The 12,500-nt window shown below is 48.2% G+C and overlaps 1 protein-coding gene across 4 annotated transcripts in view; it reads left to right on the plus strand.

Moving 5' to 3' along the window:
- LOC113829922 (EF-hand calcium-binding domain-containing protein 14) overlaps nucleotides 1–12,500 on the plus strand; it is a 214,640-nt gene that overhangs the window by 33,493 nt on the left and 168,647 nt on the right. Inside the window, exon 1 of one of the 4 annotated variants that reach the window (XM_070122762.1) lies at nucleotides 11,855–11,942. The exons of the other annotated variants lie outside the window; for them this stretch is intronic. The gene's annotated coding sequence lies outside the window, so the exon portion shown is untranslated. Of the gene's footprint in view, nucleotides 1–11,854; nucleotides 11,943–12,500 lie in introns of those variants that run through there. 4 annotated transcript variants of the gene reach the window in all.

Here is a 12,500-nt window from a genome sequence, read left to right on the forward strand (position 1 = left end):
ACGTACTCCCTCATACACGTACAGGCATTCGCACATGCTCTCTCATACATGTACAGGCATACGCTCATGCCTCCTCTAATAGGTACAGGCATGTGGACATGCTCCCTCATTCACATATAGGCATACACACATGCTCCCTCATACACATACATGCATATGTATATTCTTCCTCATATGCATGCAGGGATATGCATATTCTCTCATATACATTCATGCATACACACATGCTCCCTCAAACACGTAAAAAATTCCTAGATCCGGATTATGATCCGGCAGCTAGGTTGGGCCCAGACACATTTCTGGGAAACATTTCACGAAAATCTGTTCACAACGGTTTGAGTTATCTGCGCAGGATCCCGATTATGATCCGGATCACCACCAAAATTTAATGGCATCTAAGTGGGATTAAGGCACACTTTGGGGGAAAAATATAAATCTGTTCATAACTTGAGTTCTTCTGCTAACCAACTAACTAATAAACTAACCAACGCTACCAAAGACATAACTTCCTTGACAGAAGTAAATATATTAGTAGCAATAGTAATTCTGAAAATGGTAGTACAATCAATGATGATTATAATGATAATAATAATAACAATGACAATGACGTTTATGAAGATGATAATGATGATTATAGTAATAATGATAATGCTAGTAATAAAGGTAGTTCCAGCAAGGGAATGTGAAAGGAAAAGAGAAAGATATGACGATTACGATGAGAGAGAAAATATGGAATTGGTAGTTTATAGAAATGATACAAGAAAGTTGTAGATAAATAAGAAAATAAATAAAAGAATACGGTAGATAAACAGATGGTATAAAGAAAGACGGATTATAAGAGGAGTGCAGGTAGATAGTTATTAGAAAGAAGATCAAGTAAATCAAAACGCAGATAAGGCAAAGAAAGAGCTTGATTGGGAAGTGAAAGAAGCCGTGAGTCGATAGAATGAGAGAACGAAAGCGAGGAATTAGAGGAAAAAGGAAGACAAAAAGAAGAAAGTAAAGAGGGAAATGAAGAGCACATGTGAAGATGGGGGAAGAAGGAAAAAGGTAGAGAAGAAAGGAAAAAGATAGAGAAGAAAGAAAGCGGGAAAGACGACGGCGAATAAGAAAGAGCGGAGAAGTAGGCGGGAAAAAGAAAAAAAAAAGTGTTATTAAATAGTCATAGAAGGGGAAGGGGTAAAACGAATAAAAAGACCAGGAATAAGGGTGCAGAATAAGGAAACCGGAACAAAGGATGTCCGAGACAGAGACAAGCAAAGGCAGAAGGAGAGGAAAATTGCCGAAAGGAAAACGATAGAGGAGAAAGAATGAAAGAATGAGGGAGCTGAAGGAGAAGAAAATCTGCGAAGGCACCGGCGATTAAGTGATGGAAATAAAAAGGGCCGTAAAACCTCGAGTTATAAAATTGAAGGCGGCTTGATCGCGCGTCAGAAAGGAGAAGAGGAAGAGGGAGGGACGGAAGAGAAGAGGAGGAGAAAGGAGGACGAGGAGGAGGAGAGAAGAATCTTACGTGACTTGGGGAGAATTTTTTCTTTTTCTTTTTTAAGGCAGATGGACAGGCACAATTGATGACAGGCAGATAGACAAACACGAACAGACGCACACGTATGCACTTACACTTACACTTACACGCATCTGCACACATTTACTCGCACACTCATATTCACACGTACACGGACATCCACGCACATGCACACTCACATGCTCATGCACACGCATACGCACACGCTTACGCACACGCACACTCACACGCACACGCACACTCACACGCACACTCACACGTGCATGCACACGCCCATGCACGTTCAAACACACAGACGCACACACACACACACACACACACACACACACACACACACACACACACACACACACACACACACACACACACACACACACACACACACACACACACATACATACATACATACATACATACATACATACATACATAATACACACTCGTGCACATTAGACAAGCAACAGGCAGACGAACAGGCTTAAATGGAGGACGAAGGGAGACAAATCCAGAGACTGGCACAGACACAGATAGATAGATAGATAGACGATAAGCGACAGACAAGCAGACAGATCGGAGCATGCATAGACACAAACTTCTCTAGAGAAAAGAAAACAAAAAATAAGAGAAAATGACAGAAAATCGAGCAAGAAAAACGAACAAAAACACGAAGGAAAATAGGCAGCAGCAAAAGACAAAACAGAGCACGAAAGAGGGCTCCCCCAAAAAAGAAGGACAAGACACAAGAATAATGGAAGAACCGCCATCGCGCTGGCAGTTTTATATACAGGAAAAGAGCGAAGGAATATTTACGCGCAAGCTTCTTCTGGCCGGCGCTGGATCGGCGAGGAAGTCAAAACATTTCCCGGCATTGGGAGGGAGGGAGGGAGGGAGGGGGGTCCTTTTGTTCTTTTTTCTTTATTCTTCTTCTGGTTCTTTTTTTTCTTTCTTTCTTTCTTTTTTGTCATTTTTTCCTCTTGTCTCTTCTTCCTTTTTATTTTTATTTTATTTATAAAAAAAATATCTTTCTATAGTTGTTAGTTCGTTGGTCTGTAGGATAACTCAAAAAGTTATTATTATTATAATTTATTTATTTTTTAATTTTTATTATTATTTTTTTGAGGTGTGTCTTTGCCCAACACAGATGCTTTTAAACGTCGGTGGTGATCCGGATCCAGGATTCTTTTTTAAAGGATTCATTAGCATTGCGAGATAAGGAAACACGGACGTCGCCAGTGTGCTTGAGAAAGAGGTGATTTTAATGTGATTCTTCAAGTGTTGATATTTTTATTGCATCAGTGACCCTATTGCCTTGGCGGAGGTATGCGCTCTCTGAGTGCTAGTTTTTTTCTTTTTCTTTCTTTGTCTTGTACTTCTTTTTCTCTTCGTTCTTCTCCTTTCTTTTTCTATCTTCATCTTCTTCGATTTCATCTTGTTTTACTTAGTCAATGCGTGGAAATGATCGTAAGATTGGGAGATGTATTTAGATTAAGGGAAATGGGTGTGGGTAATGGCTATATAACGTAGAGAGAGATGGAGTACGACAACGAGAATGTTGGAGAGAGAGAGAGAGAGAGAGAGAGAGAGAGAGAGAGAGAGAGAGAGAGAGAGAGAGAGAGAGAGAGAGAGAGAGAGAGAGAGAGAGAGAGAGAGTATTTCTTGAAATTTCCTCACTTATTTGTAAATCGTCGAGTATAAGGCCCTCCTTTTCCTCCTCCCCCCTCCTCCTCCTCCTCCTCCTCCTTCTCCTCCTCCACCTCTAAATTTCGCTTGTTGACTCTTGATTTTTGAAAAATGCAACGTATTTGAATTTCGACTCCGATGCCTGCAAACACCGAAGCGAGATCGGATAGCCGTTTCATCTTCCCCGGGCGGAGGCAGAACGGAAGAGCGCGGACCCGTGAATCATTACATGAACCGGTTATTGAGCTGCGATTTTTGTCTTCCGGGAATTTTTCGAGGGTGTCATTTTGCATGCGCGTTTTCGGAGGTGGGGTGAGGAGTTGGGGGGGAGGGGGTATGAGAGGGGTTGGGAGGAATTCGAGAGGGGTATGTTACGACGCTGGGATACGTTTACGGTAAAGGATATCTTATTGTTTGTAAGATGAAACCGTTCGATTATTGTTTTTTTTTTTCTTTCTTTTTTTTATTAGATAGTTAAGCTCCATTTAAGATGCATGTAATAAGTAAGTACCGTGTCTCCCAAGTTGAAAGTTAGTTTGTGAGGAATAACAAAATTTCAAAGCCAGTTGTTGCTCTTTCTGATACCGGTGTGCGATTGCTTGGAATTAATGATGTGATCAAATATTTTTTACTATTAGAAATCATCTAAGCATTTAACAGCTTTCATTAGGAGGTGGTTGTATTGATTTTACATATTTATCTCTTTCTTATTAGATTTATTTGTGATTTCTAAAAGGAAAGAATAAGATTTTATTATTGTTTTAGTGCTGGAAAAGATAGGTGTAAGATTTAAAGCAAGGAAAGTGCATTGCGGGAAATTGCGAAATAGGGCGACTATGAAAATAATAGAAAATGATGGAGCGTGAATGATTAGAGCGTGAATGAGACGGAAGAAAAAGGTGAAAAAGGAGATAAAAGGTCAAAGTATATATTAGACTTGAAATAAGCAAGATATTCTTTAATATTGATAGTAGGCATTTAATTAACCGTCATGTTGTTTTCTAAATATATATATAGAAATTCAGATATTTTTGGATATTCGTGGTTCCTCAGCTAAGTATGGTGACGTCAGCACCCCCCCCTCCGCCTGAACGACTCACAGGTGTTTCCCGACAGCGTGCAAGTCTGCTTCATTGCTCTGTCGGAGGGAGAGAGAGAGGGCGGGGTAGAGAGGGGGAGGGGAAGAGTAGTGGAGGAAGAAAGGAAGCGTGAGGGAGGAAGAGAGAAGGCGAGGGGAAGAGTAGGGGGAGGGAGAGAGAGGGCGAGGGGAAGAGTGGGGAAGGGAGAGCGGGCGATGGGAAGAGGGGGCGAGGGAGGGAGAGTGGAAGAGAGAGGAGGAGGGGAAGAGAGAGGGGAGGGAGAGAGAGGAGAGAGGGAGAGGAAGAGGGAGAGAGGGAAGAGAGAGAGGAGAGGGAAGAGTGAGGGAGGAGAGAGAAGGCGAGGGGAAGAGTGGGGGGGAGGTAGGTGAGAGGACGGGAGGAAGAGTGGAGCGACCAGGTGGTATGCAGGGACGGTGCAGAGGAAAAGGAGGGGATGAGTAGAAAAAATCGTTGGGAGGGAAAGGAGAAAAAGAGAAAGGGAGCGAGTATTTACGGGCCAGTGAGGGAGTGTGTTGGGGCGGTGGATGGGGGAGAGAGAGAGAGGAGAGAGGGAGAGAAGGGGAGAGAGAGAGAGAGAGAGAGAGAGAGAGAGAGAGAGTGAGAGAGAGGCGATGGGATGGAATGGTGAGGATGGAAGGCGGAGAACGAAAGAAATGGGGAGAGGAGAGAGGGAGAGGGAGAGGAGAAGGATGGAGTAGAATGGGGGAGTAGGGATTGCGTTGGGACGGGGGATGGGTAGAGGTGGGGAGCAAGATAGAATAATTAAGAAGGGGAGGGAGGAGGAAGGGGGTAGGCAATGAGAAGGGAATGTGGAGCACGTTAGGGGAATGGGTGAAGGAGGAGGCGAGTGGAGAGTATGTTGGGGGGGGGGGGGGAGAGAAACAGAAAACAAACAAACAGATGTAGAAAGGTATGAAGAAGGGAGGGGGAAAGATGAAAGAGGAGGTTTAAGAGTTCGAAGGAATGAGGGAGAGGGAGGGAAACAGGGAGATAGAGAGAGAGGGGGAGACAGAGAGGGAGGGGAAAGAGGGAGAGAGAGAGACAGATAGGAGAATAGAGAGGGAAACAGATAGGAGATAGAGAGGGAGACAGGTAGGAGATAGAGAGGGAGACAGGTAGGAGATAGACATTGGGAGACAGATAGGAGATAGAGAGGGGAGACAGATAGGAGATAGAGAGGGAGACAGATAGGAGATAGAGAGGGAGACAGGTAGGAGAGAGAGAGAGAGGGAGACAGGTAGGAGAGAGAGAGAGAGGAGACAGGTAGGAGAGAGAGAGAGAGAGGGAGACAGGTAGGATAGAGAGAGAGAGGGAGACAGGTAGGATAGAGAGAGAGAGGGAGACAGGTAGGAGAGAGAGAGAGAGAGAGAGAGGAGACAGGTAGGAGAGAGAGAGAGAGAGAGGGAGACAGGTAGGAGAGAGAGAGAGAGAGGGAGACAGGTAGGAGAGAGAGAGAGAGGGAGACAGGTAGGAAAGAGAGAGAGAGAGAGGGAAACAGGTAGGAGAGAGAGAGAGAGAGAGGGAGACAGGTAGGAGAGAGAGAGAGAGGGAAACAGGTAGGAGAGCGAGAGAGAGAGGAGACAGGTAGGAGAGAGAGAGAGAGAGGGAGACAGGTAGGAGAGAGAGAGAGAGAGAGAGGGAGACAAGTAGGAGAGAGAGAGACGGAGACAGGTAGGAGAGAGAGAGAGAGAGGGAGACAGGTAGGAGAGAGAGAGAGAGGAAGACAGGTAGGAGAGGAGAGAGAGAGAGAGAGGAGACAGGTAGGAGAGAGAGAGAGAGAGAGGAGACAGGTAGGAGAGAGAGAGAGAGGGAGACAGGTAGGAGAGAAAGAGAGAGTATGGAGACAGAGTAGGAGAGAGAGAGAGAGAGAGAGAGGGAGACAGGTAGGATAGAGAGAGAGAGAGAGACGGAGACAGGTAGGAGAGAGAGAGAGAGGGAGACAGGTAGGAGAGAAAGAGAGAGGGAGACAGGTAGGAAAGAGAGAGAGAAGAGGGGAGACCGGTAGGAGAGAGAGAGAGAGAGAGAGGAGACAGGTAGGAGAGAGAGAGAGAGAGGGAGACAGGTAGGAGAGAGAGGAGAGAGAGGGAGACAGGTAGGAGAGAGAGAGAGAGAGAGAGACAGGTAGGAGAGAAGAGGGAAACGGGTAGGAGAGAGAGAGAGGGAGACAGGTAGGAGAGAGAGAGAGAGAGGGAGACAGGTAGGAGAGAGAGAGAGAGAGGGAGACAGGTAGGAGAGAGAGAGAGAGAGAGAGAGAGGAGACAGGTAGGAGAGAGAGAGAGAGAGGGAGACAGAGTAGGGAGACAGATGAGACAGTGGGGAGAGAGAGAGAGAGGGAGACAGGTAGGAGAGAGAGAGAGACGGGAGACAGGTAGGAGAGAGAGAGAGAGAGAGGGAGACAGGTAGGAGAGAGAGAGAGAGAGACAGAGTGGGGGAGAGAGAGAGAGAGGGAGACAGGTAGGAAGAGAAAAAGAGAGATGGGGGAGACAGAGTGGGAGAGGGAGACAGGTAGGAGAAGACGGAGACAGGTAGGAGAAAGAGGGGAGACAAGGTAGAAGAAAAGAGAGGAGACAGGTAGGGAGAAGAGAGAGGAGACCGGTAGGAGAGAGAGGAGACAGGTAGGAGGGAGAGAGAGAGAGGGAGACAGGTAGGAGAGAGAGAGAGGGAGACAGGTAGGAGAGAGAGGGGAGACAGGTAGGAGAGAGAGAGAGAGAGGGAGACAGGTAGGAGAGAGAGAGAGGGAGACAGGTAGTAGGAGAGAGAGAGAGGAGACAGGTAGGAGAGGAGACAGGTGGGGAGAGGGAGAGAGAGAGGGCAGGTGGGAGAGAGAGAGGAAGAGGGGAGACAGGTAGGAGAGAGAGAGAGACGGAGACAGGTGAGGAGAGAGAGAGAGAGAGAGAGAGGGAGACAGGTAGGAGAGAGAGAGGGATACAGGTAGGAGAGAAAGAGAGGGAGACAGGTAGGAGAGAGAGAGGGAGACAGGTAGGGAGAGAGAGGGAGGAACAGGTAGGGAGACAGGTAGGAGAGAGGGAGACAGGTAGGAGAGAGGAGACGGGTAGGGAGGGGGGAGACAGGTAGGAGAGAGAGGGAGACAGGTAGGAGAGAGAGAGAGGAGACAGGTAGGAGAGAGAGAGAGGGGAGACAGGTAGGAGAGAGAAGAGAGGGAGACAGGTACTGGAGAGAGAGAGAGGGAGACAGGTAGGAGAGAGAGAGAGAGGGAGACAGGTAGGGAGAGAGAGAGAGAGGGATGGTAGGAGAGAGAGAGAGAGAGGGAGACAGGTAGGAGAGAGAGAGAGAGAGGGAGACAGGTAGGGAGAGAGAGAGGGAGACAGGTAGGAGAGAGAGAGGGAGACAGGTGGGAGAGAGAGAGAGGGAGACAGGTAGGAGAGAGAGAGAGAGAGGAGACAGGTAGGAGAGAGAGAGAGAGAGGGAGACAGGTAGGAGAGAGAGAGAGAGAGGGAGACAGGTAGGAGAGAGAGAGAGAGAGAGAGGAGACAGGTAGGAGAGAGAGAGAGAGAGAGAGAGAGGAGACAGGTAGGAGAGAGAGAGAGAGAGGGAGACAGGTAGGAGAGAGAGGAGGGAACAGGGTAGGAGAGAGAGAGAGAGAGGGACAGTGGAGGAACAGGTAGGAGAGAGAGAGAGAGGGAGACAGGTAGGAGAGAGAGAGAGGAGGACAGGTGGGAGAGAGAAGAGGGAGACAGGCGAGAGAGAGAGGGAGACGGGTAGGGAGAGAGAGAGAGAGGAGACAGGTAGGAGAGAGAGAGAGAGGGAGACAGGTAGGAGGAGAGAGAGAGAGAGTGGAGACAGGATAGGAGAGAGAGAGAGAGAGGAGACAGGTAGGAGAGAGAGAGGAGAGGGAGACAGGTAGGAGAGAGAGAGAGAGAGAGAGAGAGGAGACAGTAGGAGAGAGAGAGAGAGGAGACAGTAGGAGAGAGAGAGAGAGGAGACAGTAGGAGAGAGAGAGGGAGACAGATGGTAGAGAGAGAGAGAGAGAAGGAGACAGGTAGGAGAGAGAGAGAGAGGGAGACAGGTGAGGGAGACAGGTAGGAGAGAGAGAGAGAGAGAGAAGGGAGACAGGTAGGAGAGAGAGAGGGAGACAGGTGGGAGAGAGAGAGGGAGACAGGTAGGAGAGAGAGAGAGGAGGAGAAGGATGGAGCGGAGAGAGAGAGAGAGGGAGACAGGTAGGAGAGAGAGAGGGAGACAGGTAGGAGAGAGAGAGAGAGAGGGAGACAGGTAGGAGAGAGAGAGAGAGAGGGAGACAGGTAGGAGAGGGAGAGAGAGAGGGAGACAGGTAGGAGAGAGAGAGAGAGAGAGGGAGACAGGTAGGAGAGAGAGAGAGAGAGGGAGACAGGGAGGAGAGAGAGAGAGAGGGGGAGACAGGTAGGAGAGAGAGAGAGAGAGAGAGAGAGAGAGACAGGTAGGAGAGAGAGAGAGAGAGAGAGAGGAGACAGGTAGAGAAGAGAGAGACAGGTAGGAGAGAGAGAGAGAGAGGAGACAGGTAGGAGAGAGAGAGAGAGAGAGAGGAGACAGGTAGGGAGAGAGAGAGAAAGAGAGAGAGAGGGAGACAGGTAGGAGAGAGAGAGAGAGAGGGAGACAGGTAGGAGAGAGAGAGAGAGAGGGAGACAGGTAGGAGAGAGAGAGAGGGAGACATGTAGGAGAGAGAGAGAGAGAGAGAGAGAGAGAGGGAGACAGGTAGGAGAGAGAGAGAGGGAGACAGGTAGGAGAGAGAGAGAGAGAGAGGGAGACAGGTAGGAGGGGAGAGAGAGAGAGAGAGAAGGGAGACCGGTGAGGAGAGAGAGAGAGAGAGAGAAGAGGAGACAGGGAGGGGAGAGAGAGAGAGAGAGAGAGAGGGAGACAGGTAGGGGAGAGAGAGAGAGAGGGAGACAGGTAGGAGAGAGAGAGAGAGAGAGAGAGAGGAAGACAGGTAGGAGAGAGAGAGAGAGAGAGGGAGACAGGTAGGAGAGAGAGAGAGAGAGAGGGAGACAGGTAGGAGAGAGAGAGAGAGGGAGACAGGGAGGAGAGACAGAGAGAGAGAGAAGAGGGAGACAGGTAGGAGAGAGAGAGAGAGGGGGAGACAGGTAGGAGAGAGAGAGAGAGAGGAGACAAGTAGGAGAGAGAGAGAGAGAGAGAGAGAGGGAGACAGGTAGGAGAGAGAAAGAGAGAGGAGACAGGTAGGAGAGAGAGAGATGGAGACAGGGAGGAGAGAGAGAGAGAGAGGGAGACAGGTAGGAGAGAGAGAGAGACGGAGACAGGTAGGAGAGAGAGAGAGAGGGAGACAGGTAGGAGAGAAAGAGAGAGGGAGACAGGTAGGAAAGAGAGAGAGAGAGGGAGACAGGTACGAGAGAGAGAGAGGGAGGCAGGTAGGAGAGAGATAGAGAGAGAGGGAGAGAGATAGAGAGAAGGAGAGAGAGAGAGGGGAGAGAGAGATAGAGAGAGAGAGATAGAGAGAGAGAGATAGATAGAGAGAGAGAGAGAGAGAAAGAGAGAGAGGGAGAAGGGGGCGGGCAGAGAGAGATGGAGACTGAGAGGGAGAGGGGAAAGAGAAAGAGAGGACACGGCAAAAATATGCTTCTCTTATAAAAAAAATTAAAAGGTTGAATAGCTATTCCAGCGCGACTTATAATCACGTATTATATTTTTATAATCCATTAACAATTGAATTATAAATATTGTATCGGTACAATGTTTCCTAATGCCCCAGCCATAATACAAGGATAAAGAAGAAATCAAAATGATATAAATGATATCAAAGTCTTTATCCTTTTATTTGTGCCAATTCGGTGCCATCTCGGCCGCGGGATTCGACCTTTGGCCGCAATTAATCCCGAGGGATTTGCCGGTGGAACAGAAATGATATTAGACCAACGTGCGTGGGTCCGCTGTATCGTCTTACAGAGTTGCAAGGGACCATTTACATATTTACGTGTCTTTTTCTTGTAATAATGGCGATATAAACTCGATGAATAGCTGTGGGCGGGAGACAATTAGGATCATAGTAATTGTGAATGGTATTGTCGGGCTGGGATTGCAATGCAATACATAGCCAGTTTTTCGTTTTTTTCGAGAGGGACAAAATTGAACTGCGAATGGAAATGAAGGAGCGGCTGGACACGGGTTTCCCATTCCGTGTCCCCTTTTCTTTCGTTCCATAGAAATATCGGGGAAGGATGAGTGGAATTGGAGGAAAAATGTTGAGAATAAAACGGAGAGCGTGAGGGGGAAATCTATATTACATACAAGAGCTTAATAGTTCAAATAATGCGGTTTCAAATAATGAGCAATTATCTGGTATATACGTGTATGGCATAATGCAATGGTCGAAGTAACTTTCTCTCTCTCTCTCTCTCTCTCTCTCTCTCTCTCTCTCTCTCTCTCTCTCTCTCTCTCTCTCTCTCTCTCTCTCTCTCTCTCTCTCTCTCTCTCTCTCTCTGTACGTATATATATATATATATATATATATATATATATATATATATATATATATATATATTTGTTGGTCTGAATGTGTTCACGCGCGGCCGTTTTTCTTGTACGTGTCCGTCCGTTCGTGCCCCCGCCTGTGTTCCAAGCTCCAATCAGAACTCCTCCAGAAGGATGATAACTTTAGGTCCTTCGAAGGGCATGACGTCATAACCCGTGATGGCTGGCGGACCGGCAGTTTGATCGAGAGAGTTGATCCGCTCCTTCGGTCGGCTGGCGGAGAGACGCCGGCGATGCGAAGGCGCTCTGAAGGCTTTCCGCGTGCGTGGTGCGGGAAGCCGGGGGTACGAACGTTTGTCAGACGCGGGTTTTGTGCCACAGGGACGATGGCTTTTCATATTTTCCTTATCATGATCATCGTCGCCGTCTTCTCTTCCCTCTCCACTTTGTTTGTTTGTTTTTTCTTTCTTTTTTTTTAGCCAAAACAGTCGTACTACAAATCACAGGAAACTTACACTTTGATTGCTCAACTTTCTTGGAGCAAACGAGTACCGTACATTTTTCCAGTTTTCTAAGAAAAATCCCCCCATCTTCCTTCAAAAATAAAAATCTCTTACAATCTCTTGAGGTTCGCCACTTTGTGTGATTGCCTTCTCAAGCCAGGAAGTATTATTATGACTTTGTATACATATTTTTTCGCTATTCCTCTTCGTGTATTTCGTGTGTTAAACATAGCATATCCCTTGCTGTTCCGTGTGTGTTACACCCTGTTTCCGGCTGGACCATCTAGAACTTGTGCTAATGTTGGGCTAATTGTCGGTAATTTAGTTAGTGTCTGACGCGGTTGTCCGGGAATATTGGGTCAGCGGCCTCCCTTATCTCCATGGGTCGTGCATCGATCCATCTGTCTCGTTTCGGAAGAATGGTGGGCCATTTTTGCTTTTTTTTTTCCTTTCCCCTTCGCAGCATTTCATTTTTACCCGAGACACACATCTCTCTTCTTCCCGTGTTGCGCGCACAGATGATTTTCTTATTCAAGAGACGCGGAATATCAGACATGAGAAAGAAAACGGAATAGTCCACAGAAAACGTAGATATACCGCGGTTGTTTTATCGGCTGGAAAGTCAGTCTCGGCACCAGAGCTCAGTTGGCGTGTGGTGAGTGTGGAGGAGGCCACGCTGCGCTCCCGTCCGGCTTGCGTGTCGTTGTGTTTGTGATGGTGAGCAGATAGTGAGGTGATAGTGACTTGCCCGTGTGAGTGCCTAGGACAAGGGTGCCGCACTGTGTGAAGCAGAGACCGTGCTAGGACGGTGGCGTGGTGTAATGCTGCGCCCTTTTGGAGACAACCGCTGGCTGAGAGTGGGCCAGGTCCTGCTGATGGTGCAGTGTTGTAGGGCAGGAGGAACTCCTCCCGGCCGGGGCGGGTCTGGTCCCCTCCCTTCCCAGACCTCTCTCCGCCCCCCGTAGGCCCTCCCTCCCTTCCTCCGTCCCCTACACCCTGAGGTTCCCCTTCCATATCCCAACCCCGTGGACGCCCTTGACTGACACACACAGGGGTTCGAGGTTCCTTCCCACCCTCGGTCTCGCCCGCCTGTTCCACGACTACTGCCTCTTTCTCTTTTGCCTTTCCCGTCTTCGCGATGTCTCTCCTTGCGACAGATCATGTTCGTTCCGATTTAATCCCTCCAATCGCTCAGCATCCCCCTGGGCTCTCCCCCCTCCCGGTGAACACCCCGGGTTGGTTTCTCTCTCCCCCCCTATCGTGTTCCATCCCTCT

Source organism: Penaeus vannamei, chromosome 1 (genome assembly GCF_042767895.1).
Source record: "Penaeus vannamei isolate JL-2024 chromosome 1, ASM4276789v1, whole genome shotgun sequence".
In the NCBI taxonomy this organism is placed as follows: Eukaryota; Metazoa; Arthropoda; class Malacostraca; order Decapoda; family Penaeidae; genus Penaeus; species Penaeus vannamei.